We start from the raw sequence: 26,223 nt of genomic DNA, 5'->3' as shown, positions 1-26,223 counted from the left end.
TCAAGACTCTGCACAGCTCTGCCCCTGTCAATGTGTGCATCTCATCTCTCTCCCATGGACATTGTGTTCCATCAAGTCCATTTCTTTTCATTCCCCCTTTTTTTTTTAACTTCCCAATCCCCTATGACTGAAATGTCCTCCCCCCTCCTGGTCAACATATAAACTCCCTCTACACCTTCAAGGATTTCCTTAACACCTATCCATTGCAATAAAGCTCCTATGCAAGGTTCCAACTAGATACCCAGGTGTAATCTACACTTACACAGTGTGACTTTCTGTCCCACTCTAGCAACTGTACCACGGGGAAGATTCTTAGTGTACTACAGCCTGTTAGTTAAGAGAATTGGGGCTCTGAGCTCAGCCATTAGATAACTTGTGATTCAAGGGTCCAGGTTCAGTTCTTGCTACTGGTAGCCTTCCTCATTAATTAGCTAGCATGGTGCATACCATGCAAAACAAACAAGCTCTCCACCATACTTTGTGTTTACTTTACTCCTTGTCCTTGCTTCATGCCATCTCTCCCTATGTCACATCATGCCATATCCAGTCTAGATTGTATGATCCCTGGGTCAGGAAGTCTTCATTCTCTATGTAAAGTGCCATGCATATCTGTATCACTGAATACAAACATTAAATAACAAGCATAAAAATGTCTGTTATTGCACACCAATAGGAAAATAATGTTTCAATGCCTATGAAGACTCTGTAGCAATGACTTAATGAAATACATAGGTAGCCAATATAAGACAGTTTAGACTGCCTTTGTATAAGACGTTAATTAATTCCCAGCTCCATAATGGTTCATTGTATTGTATTACGAAACACATGCAGGTTTCTGTAGCATGGTTTTTGCACTAAAGCATAAAGACTAAAGCTGCCTCACCATTTTTTCGGACCAAATGCCTTTTGCACTGTGGCATCAGATGTTGCAGCTGTATATCCATAGGCTGTGGGCCAGATTTGCCCATGGTTTGCACCAGCTTCTACCAGTGCAAGCCCTTGTAGTGGACTGGAGTGGGGGGAAATTGCACAAGGCACCTGCAAACCCACTCCACTAGAAGGAAGGGTGCACAGCCAGCCAGTGTTGCCCCGAGACTGGGAGGTGCTGGGCAGGGTAGTGGCGCAGCCAGTGGATCTGATGATTCAGTGCATTCTACAGCAACTTCATAGAAGAATAAAGCTGCCTTCTTCCCTTGCAAAATTGTCAGGGTGACAAATGTCAATACCCCGTCTCATGGCAGGAATTAGTATCCATAGGCTCCAGTGACTATTGATACAGATTCATATCTTGCCCCTGATTTACATCCAGAGGCCATATAATAACCACAGGTGTGGAATTCTGAGAAATCAAAGTGCTGATTTTGTTTTGTTTTCCACCCAATTTAATATATTTAGATCTACTTACAGAACAGATGAGTGACCCTCAGAAGATTCAGGTTCTGTATTGATAGGCTTTCAGAAGTTTGGTTGCTTATCCAATCCAGTCATGCATGCAGAAGTTGATCAAAACACTTATGAAACATATAAAGATGGTCTTCCACCAGTATACTGCTTCTTATCCGGTGGAGATTGTCAGAAACCACTTTTCCTATTGTTACTGAAATTTCATTGTGATGGAAATTTTATGGCCTGTTCTGTAATCCTCAAGGGTATGTGAACTGTTTGTTTAAATTGATAGCAGGAAGCCAGTTAGGATAGGGCCTAAGAAGATTCTAAGCAGAAACAGTATGCTGAAGAAGAGAGAGAGACAGAATATACTTAGAGATAGCATTGGGTTTTTGTATTCACTTTTAGATGGTAATTGACTCTTTCTGTTATTCATTACCATAGTCATATGACAGTCCTGGTTAAAAATGATACCAAAACATCCTATTTTCATAGCTTTTTAAGCACTTCCAATTCTGGTCTCAGCCAGGAAGCAAGAAAAGACTAATCTGAACATTTGAAAAGCTCAAAAAAGGGGAGAGAGGGGTTCAAGTTTTGCTCTCAAAATAAGTGACAGAAGTTCAAGGCATGTTCATATTTAATTGGATCTCGTTCACCCATCCATGATCTTTAGTGCATTTGCAATTAAATATTTCACACATAATCCCATGCACAGTGAGTTACAAACCTGGTTCCTCTAAAACCACCCTGCAGAAAATGGGTGCCTTGACTTTAAAAGGGGTTGTCCAGGGTATTCATAAAGATATGGCATGCAAGAATTACAAAATAAGCTGCAGACATAGGATGAATCGGATTTAAACTCTCTGAACCTTTCAGTTAATCTGTATCTGAGATCAGTCTTTTTGAAAGGTTGTGCTGTAGCTAGTGGTTTCCTTGCACATTAAACTGGACAGATTTTTCCTCCTTTTTTTTTTTTTTTTTTAGTGAAACAATTGTTCTTCATTCAATAATATTTGAAACAGGAGAGGCTGCCTACAGCTGTTACTAGCTATTACTTTTAGTGAATGTAGCAAAATACAACAGAAAAAGAAAAGCAATTAAATCATCATTCGGCCATCATCCTCCTTATCTCCACCATTTTTATCATAAGGAAATAACATTCATGCACAGATGGCAACTCGGGGGGGGGGGGGGGGGGGGGAAAGAGGAGAGAAAAAATAGATGACAGTGTAGTTAGAACACAATCAATAGTCATAGATAAAAGCCAATATGCCTTTAAATATATGAATTATATATACAAACATTACAAAGCAACTGTATTTTTAATTATTTTTTTGCTTTCTCTTAGTGCTAGAACATCTTCGAAGAGTAGGGAAACAATCAGTATATAGATGCCACTATTATGTAAAAGTTTGCAATACTCCAGTCAGTTGCAGTGGCTTATGAGTTAGCAATGAAACACATGAATATTCTGCTCTGCAGTGTTTAAGCTTAAATGGAAAAGAAATAAATTGAAGGGGAAAATATGAATGTCAGGTTGGATTATATATGTGCTACAGTTAGAAACTGAAATATGTGTAAGTGTGCAAATCAAACTGGTAACAATTCAGTTATTCACTAAAAAATGTGATGTGTGTTTTCTCCAGCTTTCCCAGCAGTGTTTATTTGGTGTGTAGGTGGTAGGCAATAAAATAACTTGTTGAGTCCTTCTTTTAACTGAATATTCTAAAGCCATTTTCCATGGGCCTATTTAACTAACTTTCACTTATATTTTTGCCATTGGAGCTCAGAGGTTTTTGGAGGAGACTGAAATGCATTTGCTCAAGGAAAACAATTTAAGAAAAATAATCCACCAATTCTGTAAAATAACCTGCACTATTCTAGAAAACCTTGCAGTTTAAAATTAATCTGTGACTCTGGTGCACCCTCTGTGTAAATCCTGCTGGAGGTTTCCTGCCAGCACTCCCCCAGTCCCATATTATGGGAAGCCATCTAATACTGGAGGCCACTAACCCAGGGTCTCCTGCTGGACCCAACAACCTAACCCTGGGGGCCTCCTACACTGACTCAGCGACTCCTGGCTGGGTCTCCAAACCCTGCCCTACAATAAGGGATGGACTAGATGACCTCCTGAGGTCTCATCCAATCCTAATGTTCTATGATTCTACGAATGCCGTGGTGGCCCTTGGCTGGGGCCAAAGCCCAATCTCAGAGGTCCCATGTGACACCCTATTGGTGGCTGGGTTGGGCCCCCAACCCCACCATAAGCCCCTCAATACCATCCCAGAGTCCCAGCCCCACCCCAAAGCTTGCCAACCCCACCATGTATAGGAACATAGCCTGAGATTTCATCCCATTTCACCAGCTAGGACAATTTTTTCATGCAACATTGTTGAGACAAAAAACAGGCAAAAATCATTCTTTAACCTGAGCCTCCTAAAGGTCTCAAGGTGGCTAATAAGGGCATAAATTATTGGCTTTTCCTGTAATTTTCAATCAGATAAACTGTAAGCAAGAAAGACCAAGAGTCAGTAGATGTAATGTGCTATCTTGTGCTTTTTTGATTCCTCTGTCTCTTCTGTGCATTCAACTGGTTTTGTCATAAGACACAGGATCAAACTTCAAGAACACATCAAGAACTACCATTTAAAGGCTTTTAATATCATCTAAAAGACTGTCAAATGAGTGTTTTTTCTCTTTAAAAGAATCTATACAGCTAAATAAAAAAACAGTAAGGGAAATTGTTAAAATGAAGTTTTACTTATCTTTTTAGCAATTAAAATGTAGATATATTTCTTTTTTTTTAAAATGTGTTTGATGAAAGGTTAAAATGGTGGGTGTTTCTAGTGTCAGTAGGCCTATGTCACCTGGCACAAAACCAAATCATGATTAACTGTTTAACAATGTGGTAGGAAAGGGCCAGTGTATGTGCTCAGGGGTGGGCAGTAGGGAGGTTGGCCTGGCTTTTTCTGGGCCAGAAGGGGGAAGAGCCCTCTGGACCCCTTTTACAACTGGTCAGGAAACAGGATTTTCCTTCCATGGGAAATCCCAACATTTGGGGTGGGAGGAGATTATTCAAAATTTGACTAAAAGCCAAAATTTCAAAAATTTCCTGTTAAATTTAAATGTACATAATTTTTTTAGAAACACCAGAACATTTCACTGAGTAGTGTCAACACTTTTGTATTATATTACATGTGTTATATATACATAATATTAAATAATATATTAAATTGCTATTTTAATATAATATAATCATAGAAAAGAAAGTAATCAACATATTTCAACATTGTTGAATTGAAACATTGTGACATTTTCCTGTCCAAGTTTTTATTGAAATGAATACATTCCCTCAAAACATTTAAATGTTGATGCTGCTGCATTTTTCAACAACAAACTGTTCCATCATTTTTTGTCCGGCTAACTCTACTTGTAAAGTTTTGTAACCCTCGGCAGTGACCTCCTTCCCCACCTCCACCCCCTCTACAAAGGCTCTCAATATGCTCATGAGCTTGGCAGGAGGAGATACCTAATGTTGAATAAAGAGTGGTTGGGTCATTACAAAACCTAAACTTAATTTCCCCAATACTAATTTCTTCCTACTGTTACTTACACCTTCTTGTCAACTGTCTGTAATGGGCCACTCTCTTATCACTTAAAAAGTTATTTTTTCTCCCTTAGTATCCTGCTGTTAATTGATTTATCTCGTTAGACTGACCTAACGCTTGGTAAAGCACCCCCCATCCTTTCATGTATTTATACCTGCTCCTGTATTTTTTACTTCATACATCTGATGAAGTGGGTTCTAGCCCACAAAGCTTATGCCCAAATACATGTGTTAGTCTCTAAGGACTCCACGTTTTTTTTGCTAATGGGAGCTGTGCAATCCCTATCATCTCAGCCAATTGGCCCAATTAAAGGATCTGGCAGAAGACTATTATCTCCAAGAGTTTTTATTGGCCCTTTCACTACCTAAGGTATTCTTTGCTCCGGAACATCAGCTCCTACTCTTGGGAGTAGAGGAGGGCAGGATTTCTGGGCCTTCCTGTGGGTGAGATCTCAATTGCTTGGGGGATGGGAAGGAATGTTTCCCATATTGCCAGACTGATTCGGTTCCTTTGCCTTCCTCTCAGCATTCCAGAGACACTGTGGGTAGGGTAGGTTTTCAAAGTGTTTAAGTTATGGCAACTTGATAGGTGTCCAGTGCAGGTACCAACTGAATATGGAGTCCAGTTCCCTGACAAAACAGTGTCAGAATGAGGATTAATGGAGGACATCCCTCAGTGAAAGTTTGGGGAGAGGGGCAGGGCTCTTAATGTGCAGTACAATGAGGCGACACTCTCTTTTCATGAACCCTTGTATGGGGTCCCAAAAACAGTACTGGGCCCAAGTCAAGGAATTGGAAAATAGGATTGCAGGAGCTATGGACTGTTCCCCTGCAAGTGGCAAAGCTTTACTGACCTGCACTGGATGAGATATTGCTGTTTAGTTTTCCAGATGTGTTAAATTAATGAAGTGGTTGACTGGCTTTCATTGTTTTGTCTGGTGCCTGTCTGGGCTGATGAGATTTCTAGAAATGCTTCTAAACTATGAACTGCTATGTGGAGGACTATAAAGATAAGCAGAGTCATTGTCTGGAAGAGTGGACCATGATGTTTTAAAAAAATATTTAAAGTGTATAAGCCCTCACCAAAGATTCATCTTTCATGGGAAGTTCATGGTTGACACTGATTCTTAGATCTGAAAACTGGCCCCTAATAGAAGCATACATGAATAGTAATCACTATACAAAGACCTTTACAATTGTGAAGTGATTTTGCAAATCTTTATCTACAAAAAGAATGCCAGAGTTAAGAAAGTCAGGTAATACTTATCCCCAGCTGCGGGTCTGCCAGAGCTGAGGAAGAAAATTCTGTACTATGTAGAATTACAATTCATATTATGCCTCAAATATAAAATAAACATCCAAATTGGTCTAGAAGGACTTGGCCATGATCTGTTTTAAAGATAGGAAGAAAGTGTTATTACTTTGGTCATAGCGAAATATGTCCAGCTATGGCTTAAGCCCAAATTTACTGACTACCATGCAGTTTCCCATAAGTTAAGATAACACACTGCCAAGGAATAAGGGTTTATATTCATGTCCAAATGGCAAATACTAGAGTTTAAACAGGAATGGAACTAATTGAGCTCTAACTGTGAAAAATGTTTTACACAAATTGAACAGTTTTCAAAATCAGCCTGATTTTCAGTTTGAGCTTCTTTGCAAGAACTTGAGGTGTGTGTGTGTGTGGGGGGGGGGGGGGCATTATGTCAATAACATTTTCATTCAAGATGGAGAAACAGATTTTTGCACACTCTGGTTGTCCTTGAAAATCCTGAAACAGCTAGGTGTTCAGATACTCTGATGATGAGGATGGTAGAAAAGGCTATTAGAATAGAAGAATAGAAGAATAGAAACTTTTCATTCTCTTTCTAGTTTCACTTGTATTGCTCACTGAAATGAAGTCACATGGAATTGGTTCTCAGTTCCTGATTGTCTGAGACCTCCTTGTGCTCAGCAAAGCTATTTTTGCTTGTTTTTTCACAGAAAGTGTTCTCTGTTACTGGGACCTATTTTTAATAAAAGACAAATACCAATAAATTCCTTCATTTTCAATTCACTGAGGTCCTTCTGGATTAAACACCCATATCTTGGCAATCAGGAGGAAAAAGACAATACCCCTCCCCTAGAGTTCTGACCTGCTGCCATGGTCTAGTTATTTTGTTTGTTTATAGTTATAGACCTTGGCAAGGTTTTTAAAGGTATTTAGGCATTTTAGTGCTTAGTATTGGGTTTAGGTTCCTAAGTGCCTAAATCTATTTTGAAAATGAGACAGGCTCCTAAATCAGTTATGCATTGCAATACTGAGCACTTCTACACCTAAATATTTTTAAAATCTGGGTCCTTGTCCTTCATTTTTATTGGTCTGACTTAGATTCACAAACAGCTGCTTAGAGAAGTTGGATGCTCGTGTGAAAGCTCTGCCACCCTTGCCCAAAGCAAGTGTGCCCCTAACTCCCAGAGAGGAAGTGTGGATCCCTTCTACAGGACCAAGGTGTCCAGATGGAAACACTGTTAAAATGGTGCTTTATTTTTTAGCTAAAAAGCAGGTGCCATTGTTTAGCTCTTAGTTATATTAGTTCAAGGAAATTAACTGTATTAATAATTTTACAGTAGTTGAGATTTCTGATTCTCAATAATAATAATAATAATGCCCCAAACCTCAAACATCTTGAATTAAGGTAGATGTGCATCAAAACCATGCAAAAACTGGCACTTGTGTATGTTTTCTCTGTGTGAAAAGACATACCGGAAATGTCAGGGACATGAAATCACCCAGTATGAAATTGCAAGAGATTTAATGCAAAGAACATGCCTACTTTCACACAGTGCTGGTATTGACCAAGAAAATAGTTAGCCCTTCTCCCCCCCCCCCCCCCCCCCCCGCCCCTCAGGATCTTCAGTCTTATAATTTAGATTGTACAAGAAAATATTAGCTCTTTGTATCATTGTTCATTTAAATGCAGGACATGACCTTGAAACAGAAAAGATAGAGGGATATGTGAAAACAAGTCTGAACTTTTGAATTATGTTAGTGAGTTTTAAATTCTTCTTTGAAGGATGAAGACTAACATAGATTCGGGTCTGGAAGACTAGCCACAGGAAATCATCAGCTAAATTAGTAAGTAATTTGAGAATGAGTGAATGGAATAGCAAAATTTTAAAGACAAGCATTAGCAGTTAGTATAAGGTTAGACTTGCTTTAGAAATAGTAATCCAGGTCATGACATGTTATAACCCTTTCACAAAGGTAATACAAATCTAAGAGACAAACAGAGTATAATAGGAACAAAGGCATGGGCTGAATGCTGTTGGCTTTGGGGGACATAATGTCTCATATTTACAACTTTGGCCCAGATCACCCAGTCCCTTGGGAAAACTCAGAGGAGGAAGGCAGGAGAGCAAAGTCTTGAAGTTTCCCTTTTGTTGTTTCTTCTGATTTCCACCACTGGAGAGCCAGAGTGGCCAACCTAGCACAGCAGAAGCAAAGGAGCTCAATCCCGTCCAGATGCCCAGAGATTCTCTGCAAGTCCCCATCCATAAAGAGAGTCTGTGCTTCCACACTAGTTCTGAGGGTCCTTCTGAGCTTTCTGTCATCACAGCTCCAGTGTCAGCAGGGATTGACTTGTCAGGAACAGTGTTTAGACCACCCCCTATGGAGTCCCCTGCACAGAGGGGTTTCAGCTAAGGAAGTAATGGATCTTTATGGTGTGTTAACTCCTGAGCATATCTCGGATAGGTTCGGTCATGATACCCCTATTGGGTGGCTGGGACATATATGTGAGGGAGAGGTTATTGGCAGTATTATCTGGCCTTTTATTCCTTGTTAAATTACATTGTACAAAAAAAATCACCATCAGGAGAGGGAAATTGCTAAACACATGTAAGAGCTACAGAAAGGAATGAATTCAAGCTTACACTTCTGCCTATGGCAAACAATTCTGTCTTTAATAGAGAAATCTTATGAAAATTTGCAAAGTGCTTAATTAGAGCAGTGTGAACTATTAATATGGGGTGAAAATCACCTCTATGCAGAGATCTAGCACAGAGCCTATGCACCACTTAGGCCCAACTCAAGTCCTAAAGTTAGGACATACTTGATGCCTAGGCCCTGTTCTGGTCACACATTTAGCCTTTTCTTCTCTTCATGAATTATCCACAAACAGATCTCAATGTATACTAACATGTTTGTTCATCAGTAAAGGTCAGATTCTCTTATACAATCTGGCCACTTTGGCCTGTCTGGAAAGGTGCCACATCTCCTCAGGGGGGCATTCCCCAGCCTTTGGGAGTACCTGAACAGTCATGGGAGTGCAGCTGGAGCACTACTATAAGGTTTTTTTTGGTGGGAGAAGTGACCCAGGGGGGCATGATCAGATGGTGTAGTGCAGCCCTGAGGCCTCATAACCCAGGACCCCTCACCACTCTCAGCTGCACCCAGGGGACAATGGGCACATATAAGAATCTGAACCAAAGTTCTTTATGCAATGTATTTCAATCAATTAATTGCTCATGATGTTCACAGTAATTACTGCATTGAGTATTCCGTATTTGAAGCTTGATATTTGCCTGTGTGACTAATTCATTTAAATCGCGTATTTTCTTTGCACTCTGAGTAAATTACTTGAAATTTTGTAAACAGGAATACGGCTTGAATAAGTCAGTAGGGCTAGTTATCTGTTTCAAGATGACTGGGTAAATACTTCCACCCAAACCTTTGCACAAAAACATATTTACAAAAAGTATTCACAAGATGTTCCCTTTCTATTCAATTTCTTCTGCATTTAAAAAAATTCAGTGATGTAAATATTTAGGAGAAATAAATAAAAGGGTCACAATTACCATCAAAGTCTCATTCAGATATAGTGCTTATATATAGTAAATTTAAAAAAATCAAAAAACAAAAAGATGTACCTCTGTAGTTTAAGGGCCTGAAAATAAATTTGTATTACTTTAATAAATCCTTTGCTAAATAGATCCTTAATACATCCTTATTACTTTATTTAATGCTTATACATACACACTTGGTCCAACTGATATATGGTCCTAAATTCGTAGTTGTTAAAAATCTAAACATATAAACACACATTAATCCAGGAAAAAACCTGAGTGCCACTTTTGTCCCAGCTAAATCCTATTCTGAGGGCTTCACAGGTGCAAAGATATTGTGCTTCACCTTTGTGCAGGAGTGAATGTCATTCTCCAGTGGAGAGGACTAGTACAAGAACCCTGTATATCATGTAAGTGGAATTTAAGTGCTTCATAGGATTTGTGTAGGCCTCATGCACAAGGGAGACATTCACCCATTAAGAGGCTGTAGAAATAAATATCTTAGTGTTTTGCTTATATTCTTTTCAGATAATGTACAGTATATATATTGTTTCTGTAATTAAATGTCCAAAATATGTATTACAGTCTTTCTGATTAAAAAGAACTCATTTTCTATGCATAGTAATCTCAACAGACTCGAAATTGGAATCTAAAAAGACAGCACTGTTAAAAGTCTAAATAGAGGATTTTCTCATCTAGTTAACTTTATTTATATATGTTTCCCCAGCACTGCTTTTATTTTTTTTCAGCACTACATGCACGCGCGGGCATGTGTGTGTGTGTGAGAGAGAAAGAGAACTGGAAAAAATAAAAGTAGTGTTGGGGAGACTACACACACACACACACACACACACACACAACTTTTATTTTATTTTTTATTCTCTCTAAACACTGAAAGCCAGGGACTACTAGTTATTTCACACCAGTGAAAAGTGTTGATGCTTGATATTACATCTTTCATAATATAGCTACTTCCATTTCCGTATTTATATTAAAGTTTAGTACTCTGTGTGTGTGTGTCTGTGTGTGTGTGTGTGAAATGAAAGTTCAAACTAGTGACTCATTGTCATGGAATAGGTTACTGGGTTATTAATATTTTAACATTTTTCTTTGGCAAACATTAAAGCAATTGCAGTAAAGTATAGAAATAAGAATAGATTTATAAATAAACTGCTTTTGGATACAAGTAGGATAATTGTTGTCTGATCCAATAGAATTATTTTGAAAGTTATATATTTTAAAAAGCAATAATATTTCCCATATCCTAATAGAACCTTTTTTCTCTCTGAGTCATAGCTGATAAACCTCTCTTTGGAACAGAGATAAAGTTCATTTTAAATAATAATGTTTTGCATATTCCCATTATGGCAGACACATTATTCTAAAAAGTATGCTGTGCTATTTCTATGGGCTATGAAAACAAAAAAAAAGTGAGTTTTCAGACTATTAAAAAAAAGAACAAATGTTCTCACCACATAATTAGGCCTTGCATATCATGAACATTGTTCTTGTGACTGTTTTTATAATTTACCATAGTTATATCAGAGAGGTTAAAAATTATGCATGCAGTCTTTATTATATTACACATATAAGTTTGAAAAAAGCCTTTCCCTGCACTAAAATAATAAATTAACTAAATAGATTCATTGTGTCGAGAAAAATATATTTCTTGAGCCTCAAATAATTTAATTCCTTTTTATTCTAGGCATAAAAGTAATTTTTTCCTAGGGGGAAATTATTGCTTAACTACTGTTATGTATTCACTGGCAGTCTCAGCCACTCAGCCAAAGATAGTTCTGAAAAGGAAGTAGAGAGAGCTGATTGAAGAGAAATTCTCAAACTAAAAATGAAAAATAGAAGACTTTTACTTCATGTGTTTCTTTTATAAAAAATTTGCAATGGTCCTAGTGCCAGAAAATCACTGAAAAGAGATTTTTTATCAGTGTTTCTTCATGATCCATTGTGGGGATAATCCTGAAAATGCTTGCTCATGTGAGTAACATTCCTCATGTGCATAACCATTTGCAACATGGGGCCCTTAAGCTATGGTTACACTTCATAGGAAACCTAGGTTCATATTCACATTTGAGCCCAACTCCCAACTACTGTCTACACTAAAATCCTTCTGATATGCACCAGAAGCCTCTCAAGATGCTGATCTATGGTCTCATCCAGGGGTATGGGACTGAGCTCTCATCCTCCTATGGCATCCAAGCCCACTCATTTTTCACTGTAGCCACAGCAGAAGCCTGGGCACCAGGCTTGTGTTCTGAGAGTCCACCAGTGGTATCCCCCAGGATCGGAAAGAGTCCTACCAGAGCCCAGAAGATCCCAATCTGAACCCCTGACCTGACTGTTAATTTTGCACACTTTTTCTTTCCTTCTTTCTTTCGTTCTTTCTTTAGAACAAATATCATTACTACAATGTCCACCATCATTTCACAGATGCCCTGCCTGATTCCCAAAATAGGAATGAAAGTACAAACATGAGAAGGTCTTTCACTGTATCTATAGTGCTGGCTCTGGTTTCAGGACACACGCACACACAAAAATATGGTCAGCTGGATCTTTTGGCAGGCTAAGAGCACTTACAGTCAAGTGCTGCAGTATGGACAGACAAGTTCTCATACTATACTCCATGAACCAAATCCTAGAGTAGCTACAGCTAACAAGGATGCTAAGAACCTTGGGACCGCCTCCCCCTCCCCCCCACTCCCTCCAGAATCTAACTTGATTTGAGGCTCGCATGCCAACGCAATGTGAACATTCAAGCACAAGCTTGGAAAGAATGAGTCTGCAGGCATAGGTCACATGCTACTATGCAGCATAGACATGCCCTTAGGGTGCAGGTTCTTTAGGGGAGAAACCATGAGTGAAATCCTAGTCCTATTGATTTCAAAGGGGCCAATTCTATTCTATTACATAGTGAGTAATAGAATTTCATCCTATTACTCACTATGTAAAACACATCTTTGATAGTATAGAAATATGTTAAATAATGATAATCTGGAAGAAATGGGATAAACTGATTTTAAATAGGAAAAAAGTTGCACTGCTTTAATCATGAGCATATTTGGATGCTACAAGATAGGTAGGCAGAATATTTATAAACTGCCAGGCATGGTGGACTTCATAGCTCATCCTGCTAGTACAAATAGGCCATGAAGTATTGTATCAGTCTAGACCATGAAGTATTATATCCATCAGGTAGATTAACGCATAGTTGAGAATAGAGGATGGGAGTTCAAAGGCATTCACCATTGATCTAACACTGTTCCTATTTGAAGCCCATGGTAAACTGCCTACTGACTTCAGTGGAAAGAGAGAGCAGCTACTGTTGAGAGCTTTTGAAAATCCCAATCTGTATCACTATTTGTCACACATCCACAGGATCGCTACTACATCACAGCTTTTAAGCAGTCTCTTGGAGGAACCTTTTCAGTATTCCAGACCCCAAGGAGTCTCAGTCTTCCTTTGGTAGACCTCACAGCCTCACTCCCTCTGAGACGGAGCTTCTGGACTCACACATACCATGAGCTATGCCAGCTAGTCCAATTCACATAGACTCCTGGTTAGAGACTTGTACATTGTTCAGGGATTAATGTACCTCAGCAATCCCATTTGCCAGAGCTTCCTACTGTTGAGTGTTGTTTCTTCAGTCATTGGGGCTTCCATTATATCTCTGGACCCTCTGTTCATCAGGGATGGTTTCTTAACTACTCATTCATTGTGGTTCAGACAGCAAGGTGACATGCCCACCTAATCATAGAATCATAGAATATCAGAGTTGGAAGGGACCTCAAGAGGTCATCTAGTCCAACCCCCTGCTCAAAGCAGGACCAATTCCCAGCTAAATCATCCCAGCCAGGGCTTTGTCAAGCCGGGCCTTAAAATCCTCCAAGGAAGGAGACTCCACCACCTCCCTAGGTAACGCATTCCAGTGTTTCACCACCCTCCTAGTGAAATAGTTTTTCCTGATATCCAACCTGGACCTCCCCCACTGCAACTTGAGACCATTGCTCCTTGTTCTGTCATCTGCCACCACTGAGAACAGCCGAGCTCCATCCTCTTTGGAACCCCCCTTCAGGGAGTTGAAGGCTGCTATCAAATCCCCCCTCATTCTTCTCTTCTGGAGACTAAACAATCCCAGTTCCCTCAGCCTCTCCTCATAAGTCATGTGCTCCAGACCCCTAATCATTTTTGTTGCCCTCCGCTGGACTCTTTCCAATTTTTCCACATCCTTCTTGTAGTGTGGGGCCCAAAACTGGACACAGTATTCCAGATGAGGCCTCACCAATGTCGAATAAAGGGGAACGATCACGTTCCTCGATCTGCTGGCAATGCCCCTACTTATACAGCCCAAAATGCCGTTAGCCTTCTTGGCAACAAGAGCACACTGTTGACTCATATCCAGCTTCTCGTCCACTGTGACCCCTAGGTCCTTTTCTGCAGAACTGCTACCTAGCCATTCGGTCCCTAGTCTGTAGCAGTGCATGGGATTCTTCCGTCCTAAGTGCAGGACTCTGCACTTGTCATTGTTGAACCTCATCAGGTTTTTTTCGGCCCAATCCTCTAATTTGTCTAGGTCCCTCTGTATCCGATCCCTACCCTCTAGTGTATCTACCACGCCTCCTAGTTTAGTGTAATCTGCAAACTTGCTGAGAGTGCAGTCCACACCATCCTCCAGATCATTAATAAAGATATTAAACAAAACCGGCCCCAGGACCGACCCTTGGGGCACTCCGCTTGAAACCGGCTGCCAACTAGACATGGAGCCATTGATCACTACCCGTTGAGCCCGACGATCTAGCCAGCTTTCTATCCACCTTACAGTCCATTCATCCAGCCCATACTTCTTTAACTTGGCGGCAAGAATATTGTGCAAAAAGAAGAACAGGAGGACTTGTGGCACCTTAGAGACTAACAAATTTATTAGAGCATAAGCTTTCGTGGACTACAGCCCACTTCTTCGGATGCATATAGAATGGAACATATATTGAGGAGATATATATACACACATACAGAGAGCATAAACAGGTGGGAGTTGTCTTACCACCTCTGAGAGGCCAATTAATTAAGAGAAAAAAAACTTTTGAAGTGATAATCAAGCTAGCCTAGTACAGACAGACAGTTAGATAACAAGTGTGAGAATACTTACAAGGGGAGACAGATTCAATGTCTGTAATGGCTCAGCCATTCCCAGTCCTTATTCAAACCGGAGTTGATTGTGTCTAGTTTGCATATCAATTCTAGCTCAGCAGTTTCTCGTTGGAGTCTGTTTTTGAAGTTTTTCTGTTGTAATATAGCCACCCGCAGGTCTGTCACTGAATGACCAGACAGGTTAAAGTGTTCTCCCACTGGTTTTTGAGTATTTTGATTCCTGATGTCAGATTTGTGTCCATTAATTCTTTTGCGTAGAGACTGTCCGGTTTGGCCAATGTACATGGCAGAGGGGCATTGCTGGCACATGATGGCATATATCACATTGGTAGATGTGCAGGTGAACGAGCCCCTGATGGTATGGCTGATGTGATTAGGTCCTATGATGATGTCACTGGAATAGATATGTGGACAGAGTTGACATCGGGGTTTGTTACAAGGATAGGTTCCTGGGTTAGTGGTTGTGGGAGACCGTATCAAAAGCTTTGCTAATGTCAAGGAATAACACATCCACTGCTTTCCCCTCATCCACAGAGCCAGGTATCTCATCATAGAAGGCAATTAGGTTAGTCAGGCACGACTTCCCCTTCATGAATCCATGCTGACTGTTCCTGATCACTTTCCTCTCCTCTAAATGTTTCATAATTGATTCCTTGAGGACCTGCTCCATGATTTTTCCAGGGACTGAGGTGAGGCTGACTGGCCTGTAGTTCCCCGGATCCTCCTTCTTCCCTTTTTTAAAGATGGGCACTACATTAGCCTTTTTCCAGTCATCTGGGACCTCCCCTGATCGCCATGAGTTTTAAAAAATAATGGCTAATGGCTCTGCAATCTCACCCGCCAACTCCTTTAGCACCCTCGGATGCAGCGCATCCGGCCCCATGTCCTGTGCTGCCCCAAAGTGCAGACCTAACCTTTTTTTTCTCTACAAGCTAGTAGTGCAAAGTGCAGAGGGAAATGTAGGCACACATCGGATTTATAAAACTATGACAGAAAATTCCAGCCTTGTCACACAACTGCAAAATTGAGTTGGCTACTTCATTAAAACAACAGTAAAATCTATTTGGCTGTGGAATAGCCTTACAAGAAAAGTAATGGAAACCCCATTGCTTGAACTGTATTTGACTATTCTGGACAAGACACAAGTACAGCAGTTTTACTCTAGGGATCAAGCTTGCTTGCAATGGGCATAATCTGGACAGTCTACTAGGTCATTTCCATCTCTATTTTCAACAATATTTTTTTTTCTAAAATAACTAGTAGTATTCACCTCTCCAGGATGGAATTCCCCCTTTTTCATCCTTTCTGTCGCTGAAGGTATTTATATTGAAGATCTTTTGCCTGTAATGAAATCCTATCATGTGCTTATGATATCATGGTATTTTGCCATGGGAATGGTTGCAGTACTATTCTAGATTCTAATCTGAGTTGCAGCAGAACCTGAAATATCATCAAAATCTCAAACTGAGGGACATATTGCTGCTGTTACCTTTGTTTTCATTATATACTCTGCCAATAAAGACAGAGCCACTGATCATTGGGCTGCATGTCTGAGTAAACCAACAATAGTACTAAACTTCAGTGGCTTTCCTGCCTCATCACAGGGCTCAAGTGACTAAGAAGAAGAGTTAAGGAAGCGGCTGGGTGTTGCATGTGAAGATATCCAGTATTTTCTGGTCATCAAGCTTGAACAGAATTATCTCATACATCCAGCTACAGAGAAGGGTAGAGAATTTCATGGTAACTAAGTGTCTGTGGGAGAATGGAGATGCTTTGATTGACTTACATATGCTTAATTGTGGGCATTTAGAAACTAATGTTTGCCTTTAACATGTGCTTGTGCCTAGAAATCAGTGCTTTGGGTTACTGAAAAGAATATGGGTTCCACCGTATCTCTCCTTTCTCCGTCCCTCCATCACCTCTCGTAGAAAGATCTGGCTGCTGCTCTCAGCCTATTCTTCCTGATAATCCACCTGCAGTACATGTGTGTATCTGTTGTTCTACCATGGCTGGGATAGAAGGGAAAATCTATTAGGGAAAAAATTCACTTGAAAGCATTCACTCCCCTCCAAATAATTTCTTCCCATCATGCTGTGACTGTGATTCTGTATGCTGATGAGACCATACATTGTAAACCAGAGAAAATTTTGTTCAACTCCCTGCTCCATAGCTGCTATTGCACTGCGTGGGGTGAAATAGCATCTGCACACACTCTTTGCCATATGCATGGGGTATTTGAGCAACTGAATGCATGTAAATGTGTGGGCTGCTCCACCTAAGCGCCGGGATGGACAGCACTGTGTAGGTGGAAAGCTACTCCCATCAACATCAGTCCCCACAAGTGGCAGTAGCTGGAGTAATTAAGTCGACAGGAGAGCTCTCTCCCATCGGCTTAGAGCATCCGCACTAGCAGTGCCACAGCTGTAAGTTCTGTAGTGTAGCCATAGCCCCCGTCTCTGCACCACTTGAGACCCACTGTAGTCTTCAAAATAGGAATTAAGTTGTGATTAGTCCTTATTCTGGTCATCTGCAAAGGGATGACTATTACCCACCTATGCAGAGGCCTTGCACAAGACCCTGTCATCATTTATGACCACATGAATGGTTAAATGGTGTACATACAGGGCCTGGTGTAGGATTTCTGCACTGGGTGTGCATTTCATCCTCCTGAGAACAAGCATGAAAACTTCAGCGCACAAAGAAACATTCTGCTAAACTGTAAGCATGTGAAAACGGGTTGCAATAGAAGCTGCTGCCTTTGCAACCATCACTAGCATAGTTAACCCAGCTGTGTGGCAATGATCTTTAGGGAGCGATTTTGAAAAGTGGCCTCTTTTTTTAATTTTGCACTTAGATAATTTGCTGGTACAAAAGCAAGCATGTAAGTACCTGAATGCACTCACAAAATAAGTACTTAGATGGCAAAACAGCAGCATTTTCACTCAGATTTAATTGTGGGTGCAAGGCTGCACCACAAAGGAGATGGCTGTGTTGAGACTCTAATTAAAAAAAAAATGAGCCTCTTAGTCTTTTTCTGTTTAGAGCATTTCAGAGATACTCAGTCCATGTTCATATTATTCATTAAATGATTAATTTTAACCAAATAAATTGAGGCTACAGGAAGCTTCACAATATAAAAGACATTGAATGTTAGGTTCATTTTGTATGTAATATATTCAAGGACAAGTCACCCTAGTACTTCAAGCAGTTCACTCATTCACATACTTTACTGTCCAAGCTAAAGTGGTTTACCCTGCTAATGTATTCTGTGTCTGTTTTTATCTATGCAAACAAAACAGAACTAGATTCCCCTGGAATATCACAGTGACCAGAGAGAAACTGTTGAGTTGCCATGTCCTGAGCTCAGATGGCAGTGTTATGCATTTAATTACTTTGCACAGATATTACAGTTGCAATGGGGTATAGTCTTTTAGCTGTGATTTTTGTTGTCATATTGTCCTGTCAATGTCACTTGAAGCTCACACTTCAGTCACATAATACTTTAAGTGCTGGAGAGAAATTACCTTGGTAAAATTTTCATGAAGTCACTTTAGTGACAAAAATGGAGCCAAAAACGAAAGTTTCCTATTATCAGCATTATTATCACGAATTGATAACACCGCTCATTAAAATGAAGGCATGCAATTTTTAAGGCCAGATTCATTTTTCATAGTATTTCAGCCCTGTACAGTATAACCTTATTTACTGCACAGAGGTTTCTATGGGTTGTGAATTAGTCATTTAATAGCCATATCAGGAAGGATGGGAGATCCAAAAGAAGTATGGAGCTCCAATATGGCACATTAGAACGTATTATTTTAAATGGAAAATTATCTCTTTGCATAAAAAAGAACATGAACAATTTGAATCCACACTGTCCTATAGTTATTAAGGGCTGTAGCAGTAGCTGGGCCATGCTGCCTGCAAAGAATAAAAGCAAATAGATTGCATCCATAGGGGCTGATGGAGCACAAGCTAGGGCAGCAATCACTCTTCCCTTTCAAAAGGTTCTGTGTATGCTTCCAACAGTCCCAGTGACCTGGTTGGTAAGGTAGGTGGATCCATCCCTTTTGGAGTAATTAACATTCATGGTGATGCTAGACTCCCTTCACCCATGTACTCTGAGATCATGAGGTTTGGGATTGTGGTTTCCCTCTACCTAGGACCACAAGTGGTGGGGGGAAGTAGAAGAATGAACTTATGGAAGATGTTTGAGAACCAAGGACACATGAACCACAGCTGTATGGTGTAACATCTGCAATCAGGTTTAAATGTCAAATCACAGGAAGTGAGACCAGAAGGATTCTCATGCAAACCCCTGCAACTGACATGGGTCTGAAACTATCCTCCTACAGCAGGGGTGGGCAAACTTTTTGGGCCGAGGGCCACATCTGGGTGGGGAAATTGTATGCAGGGCTGGGGCAGGGGGTTGGGGTGCAGGAGGGGGTGCGGGGTATGGGAGGTGGTGTGGTGTGTAGGAAGGGGCTCAGGGCAGGGAGTTGGGGTGCAGGAGGGGTGCAAGGTGCATGCAGGGGGCTTAGGGCAGGGAATTGGGGGGCAGGGTGCAGGGGGGGGTTCAGGCTCCACCCGGCGCCGCTTACCTAAAGTGGCTCTGGGGTGGCAGCGGTGTGCACCGGGGCCAGGGCAGGCTCCCTGCACGCCTGCCCTGTCCCCGGCCCCATGCCGCTCCAGGAAGCGCTGTGGCCCCTGCAGGAGGGGGGGCGGAGGGCTCCATGTGCACTGCCCTTGCTGCGCCTCCAGGTACCTCCCCCGAAGCTCCCATTGGCCGTGGTTCCCCATTCCCGGCCAATGGGAGCTGTGGGGGGTGGTGCCTGCAGACAAGGGCAACACATGTAGCCCTCTGCCCCCCACCCGGGGCCCGCAAGGACGGGGTGCTGGCCAGCCACTTCTGAGAGTGGCATGGGTCCTAGGGCGCCACAGGGGCAATCCTGCAGGCCGGATCCAAAGCTCTGAGGGGCCGGATCTGGCCCGTGGCCGTAGTTTCCCCACCCCTGTCCTACAGCATCCTCTTGCATAAATGCAAAGAGAATAAAAAGAAATCTATTTTTCTTCTGCAGTATAGGAGTCTAATGGAAAAACTCAGCCACAGAGAGAGAGTCACTTACTTGAGGTCACTGTGATCTGGCAGAGTGGGCAAGGCCTGCCTATCAAAATAGCTGGATTCTAGTGCTGTCGGAGGCATTGAGTCACTGGGAGATTTTTGGCAAGTTATTTAGGGTGGGATTATGAAAAACTTTTGGTGTTGTCCTAATTCTTCTATTTTGAAATCAATGGTAAGACTCCATTAACTTCAATGTGAGCAAAGCTAGGCCAATGCCAAGAGCTCTTCAAAATCCTACCCTTAGCCTCTACGTAGCTCAGTTACCACCTTATTAATTATGATTATTATTTACAATGTGGTTTTGCCCAGGTGCTGTACACACCTATGTAGGGGTACTTCCAGCCACAGAAAATGTGCAATTTAAATTATTTGTAAAAGGAATGTGTCTAAACTTCCCAAATGAGAACACCTTTCAGAACCTTTCTTTAGAACTAAATAATAGAGGTACTGCTGGCTCTGATGCAACCTCATGTTTTATTGTGTAATTATGATATATCATACCAATCTTATCAAGGCAGGGTAAATTGTAGCCTGCCTCTGTGCTGCCATATCAAGTTGCTGAAAATCTGGAATGAGGGAAAATTAAGAGTTTTCATTATAACAGCAGAACTAAGCAGTCCCTCTCTATTGCTAAAGGGCTCTACTCTCTTGATCTCTGGTCTGGTATTTTCCAAGGCTTCACAGGCAGTATTCACAACCTGTTTTATTAGTAGATTAGGTCTCTTCTGTCAGCCCCAGAAGCTCCTTGCAGAATCTTCAGAAGATAATCTGAGAGCTCTAATGGAGCTTATTTTTCTCTCGCAGGTTCTCCTCATTCTCAAATGCCATGGTTGCCTCTCTTTAGCCTTTTAGCTTCTTCCCTTCCAGAAAAGTTCCTGGCTTTTCATTAATTCTAAAGGTCTCTGGTGACCATTCCTAGCTTCCGCTGGCTATTCTCTCAAAAAGTGGGCCATTGCAACTATGGAAAAGGGAGCCAAAACCAGGTTTCCAGTCAGCAGGTTTGGGGGATGATGGTTGCCCTGGAGTTTCTATTGCATTTGGGACTATATTTGCATGAGCCCCTCACAGGTCTGGAAGGGAAAAAAAACTTCCCAGGCTCACACACAAATAGGAGGGACTTGCCAGTGTTTGGATTAATATTTTGTTTATTTTTTGAAAGCACATTCAGTGTTATTTAGTGGAACATTTGCTCTGTTATAGAAACAATGGATTCATTTGCCTGATGGATTATTGTCCTTATCAATATATTCAGCCGTTCAAGAATACATATTCAGCCATTCTAATCCACATATTCACTCTTTCTAATATATTCTCCCTCTCTGTGTCAAGGAAACACATACATGTTTTTTTTCATTTCTCTGTGTCAAGGAAACTCATTCATATTTTTCATTCATCTCATTTGTTAGTGAGGTATAATTATCTATAACTGAAATAGCACTGAATGCAAGTAGTAGCTCTTATAGAAATAATTTGATTTCAGTGGCATTCATTTCATGCTCTCTGGACCCTTTTCTATCACACAAAGAGTTTGTTGCTAACAAATGGCAACCATTTTAATTGCTAGGATAGTTCAATTTATATCAGCAACAAATATTCAGTGAACACTGAGAGTCTTGATGAAATTTGATTTTGATTATTTTTGTTCAAATGGTATTGATGCTCTTCATAATGTATCCAGCTTCTCAGACCTGTCTTGAAAGTTAGGCCCTTGATAGCACCAGCAGTATCCTGTGGTAGTGGACTAGAGTCTACATCCAATACAGTAGGGCTCAGAAGAAGACTGGTGAATTAATATGAGGCTAGAGAATAACAGAACATGAGCTAAAGTGTGAGAGCTTATTTTTATTTAAAGGGACACCAACTTGAAATCTAGTAATTTTAAAAATCCTGATTCAAAGTAGTTTCAGGCACTGCCCCAATTTACCCTGCTTTTTTGTAATTTTACAATCACGTTTTCTCATCTTTTTAAAATTCCTCTTGACTGCTTTGTGAAGACCCACTCAAACAACTTTAGAAGTGACTGATAAACTAGTGGACCTGGTCCTGCAAATACTAAAATCAGCGTTTCCCAAACTTGGGATGCCCCTTGTTTAGGGAAAGCCCCTGGCGGGCCGGGCTGGTTTGTTTACCTGCTGCATCCGCAGGTCTGGCCAATCGCGGCTCCCACTGGCCACGGTTCGCTGCTCCAGGCCAATGGGAGCTGCTGGAAGTGGCGCGGGCCGAGGGATGTACTGGCCACTGCTTCCAGCAGTTCCCATTGGCCTGGAGCAGCGAACCGTGGCCAGTGGGAGCCGCGATCGGCCGAACCTGCGACACGGCAGGTAAACAAACCGGCCTGGCCCGCCAGGGGCTTTCCCTAAACAAGCAGCATCCCAAGTTTGGGAAACACTGACTTAAATACATGTGTAGCTTTACTTACATGATGTGTTTGGGATGATATATGTGACTGAGTATGGATACATGCTTAAGTGCTATATGTGACTGAGTATGGATACATGCTTAAGTGCTTGCAGAATTGGAACCTAACTGACTATGCAGGTAAAACACAGCATTTAACTTAAATATATATGAAATGAAACAAAGTGAACAGGATGGAAAAAAGGATAAATATAAGTTGCTCTAATTTCAGTCATAGCAAATTAGACTTAATTGTAACAAGAGTAAACAATGTGATCTAAATGTGATTTTTTTTTCAGGTGATGAGGTCCCTAAAAACAGAGCTAGAAATAGGAATGATTTTGTATGTTCAGGTGAAAAGAGCGGACTGGCTTTTGCTACCATCAGAAACTAGAGAGAGATAGTTTAAGCAGTGGTCAGAATGTGGTCTAGTCAGTTTGCACAGTTAATGGAGAAGTGATGAGTAGCAGAGTTAGTCAACATAATTTAAATGAAATCTTTATGGTTGAAAAATGGCCCTTTCAAAAAAAATTGCGAAAAAAGGACATTTTCAATTTTTTTTTGGCTTTTTTTTTTATTCATAGTGTTGTGCCTCCTTTTTTTCCTGAATTTTTTATTGAAAATATTAATGAAATGTCTCAGTAATACACTCAATTTCTGAAAATCTTTAAAAAAACTGAAAAAAAAGTTTAAAAACCATGCAAATTTTAGGAAAAATGAAAAATGGGCTGATGTCAAACAATCTGAAATGAAATAAATTTGATTTTTTTTTTAAATTGTTTGTTTTTTCACCAGCTCTAGCCAATAGCTTACAAGTAGGAAAGAGGAACAGATGGGGAAGAGATGCACAGTGTAGTTTAAAAGAGTTAAAGCAAAAATGATTACTGACAAATTACTCTAACTCCTCGAGATTTGTTCAGCTAATCTGTGTACGTCTGAGATCTGTATTCTATCATAAATGCCAATTATCTTTATTTGGACATTTAAAAAAAAAGAAATAGACATCTTATGGGGGGGAGTTCCTCTATGGCTCAGATTTTCAGAAATGCATGTAAGTAATATGTATAGAAAAAGCCAAATGCAAAGTGTTTAGTGCCAGAGAGTTTTGAGTTATGTAATGCAAATTTTAATCTAAAAAACCCTACAGAGTGAGATCTTGGGTTTTTTTTCCCATTCTTCTGCCATATTTGCTTAACTCAGCAATAGCAGGAAGTGCTGGCTGAAGATGTTAAAAAAATACCTTTGGACAAAATCCAAACTTCAGCTTAAAAGAAACGTGTTGGTTAAATTATAAATATGGAAAAAACAGGTTATTGGAATGGAATTCTTAATGTTATCTTGCTACAATAAATTCTTTAGATTCCCAAATGCTTGCTAGACTATATGTCTATATTAGAAAATTATCAAAGTACTAACATTTCAAGCTTAATGAAAATATCTTCTTTTTTGCCTCTCTCCTAAGTTATGAATTCTCTGTTTCTGTGTAAGAGTTAATGACATAAGAATTGCATTTGAAACTGATTAGGGAAAAGGTTAAAGCTAAAATATCTATTACATGCAATTATTTAAATTTAAGTAGTGAGAGTGAAAGTAATTATTTATCTTAGAACTAAATCTATTGAATTGCCCGTTTTGCAATTCAGAAACAGAGGATGTTGGACTCTCATCTGGAGATGGCAAAACCATCTTTTAATCTGGTTAAAATGCACACAAAGGGAAGAAACGTATGATGATGATGATGATGGTGAAGAAACTTATTGAGAAGCTGGAGGTAGATATGTCTGATGGGCATGTGGGTTAAGATCTAAGAGTTGAATTGCCCACACAGATATCCTGTAACATGATTTGCAAAGTTCTTAACCTCAATGATGTGAAAAACCCATAGACTAAAAAGGTTCCAAACTTGGTTTCAGTCCAAGAAGAACCCGACATTTCAGACTTCAATCCCAGTGTTTTGATTTTGCAAATTTAGTAAGAAATAACATGGAAAAAAACCTTTCTAGTTTGTCCTGGTTTGGTTAGAAATCCTTAGAACAGCCTTCCAACTGTTATTTTGATACTTCTGGACCCAGAGACCAAAAGCACAGAAGTAAGTGAAAATAATACTTTTGAACTTCAAAAGAAGTCTGACTTTATTTCTTATTCTCTCTAGGGATGGGTGACCCAGTAGAGTCAAAAGCAAAATTAAATTTAGCAAATTGTTGGTCTGAATGTAATCAGTTTTGTGCATTGCAGTATGGAGGAACAATCAGAGAGCCCATGGGATGTGTGGATTCAGGCTTTTGGTTCAGGAATAAATATCAGTTATAAAGCTTGGCTCTGATCTACCTCAAGGTTCAGAGATGTTTGATGGGGCTGGTCTAAGGGAAAATGGCACCTCGGGTGAACTTGCATTTTGGTGCCCCTACCCCCTTTTGGCATGGTGCCCCCCATTGCCCCTGGTCCTCCATGGGCTCCCCAGACTCCCTTCCCCCCAACCCCTGCACTGTGCCATCTTCACTCCAACCCTCTGCACCTCCCTCCTGAGGCCCTAACATCTGCAACACCTTCCTGCACCCACATGGGGAAACTGACCCACCTGGATGCACAAAGCATCTGGCATTGCTGCTCACTCCCACTCTGTACGGCTGCTCTTCCGCCCACGCACCCCCTGGTCTGCGTAAGGAGAGGGCAGGAGAGCAGCAGCTGCTGATGCCTCAACACAGCCCAGGTGGGGAAGTGAGCTGAATGCAGGGAGCCCTGGTGTTGTGTGTGTGTTGTGGGGGAGGGGAGATAGTGTGTGTGAGAGACAGTGTGTGTTGTGTTGAGGGGAGTGTGTGTGTGCCTGAATGTATTAGTGTGTTGTCTCATTATGAAAGCACTCAGGGTCAGGATCCTGAAGGCTTGTATTCAGACACAAGCAGCCATCAGCAGCTCTGGACCCAAAGAGGCAGCAGCACACACACTGTCCCATCACCCCAGCTTAGTGGAAATCGGGTGCATGGGTGAGGGGGATACCCTGACATAAGGCCCCCCACAGCAGATAGGAGGACGCTTCCAGTCCGGAGTGGCCAGGGGCAGCCACCTGGTCACCTGGCTCATATAGCTTGTCATCCAACTGCCCCCTGCAGCTCGGGTCTCTGCCCCCCGCCCCCTGTCCAGCACTGCTGCTCGCCTGCCTGCCTGCTGCCACCCTCAGCCCAGCTGGCTCTCAGCAGGCCAGGTAGGAATCCAAACCCTGCACATGGCGTCCTCTTTGGCCTGCCGCCCTGGGCAGGGTCCCGGGTGGCCCACCCCAAAGGCCAGCCCTGATGTTTGATTTGGGCTTGGATTCATCTCCAGTAAGAATAAATCTCAAAGGACACCTATACCACTTGACAAAAGAATACAATAGTTCTTGGGATAAAGAATGCAGCCAGGACAAACCAGAATGTCTGTTTTCATGTTACTTCCTGCCTAATGCCGTAAAATTAAGACATTTGGGATTAAAGTCTGAATTGTTGAGTCAGTTGTTGTGCAGTGCTCAGGCCTCAAAGGAGCCAGATCACAAATGAGAATCTGACCTTTCTCCTTTCCATCTTGAAGAATGAGAGGCTATGTGCAGTGGCATACCTTGCTTCGTGAATGTGTTAGATGGTGCTAGAGCACACTTCTTTGTTAACCCTACACATGATTGGGAAATGCTCATTTGGATTTTTTTTAACGTAAAACAAAAACATTATTAATGTCAATTTTCACAAGATAA

Source organism: Chrysemys picta, chromosome 8, assembly GCF_011386835.1.
Source record: "Chrysemys picta bellii isolate R12L10 chromosome 8, ASM1138683v2, whole genome shotgun sequence".
In the NCBI taxonomy this organism is placed as follows: Eukaryota; Metazoa; Chordata; order Testudines; family Emydidae; genus Chrysemys; species Chrysemys picta.
The sequence above is the reverse complement of the archived record's forward strand: the minus strand, read 5'-3'. Positions refer to the sequence as shown.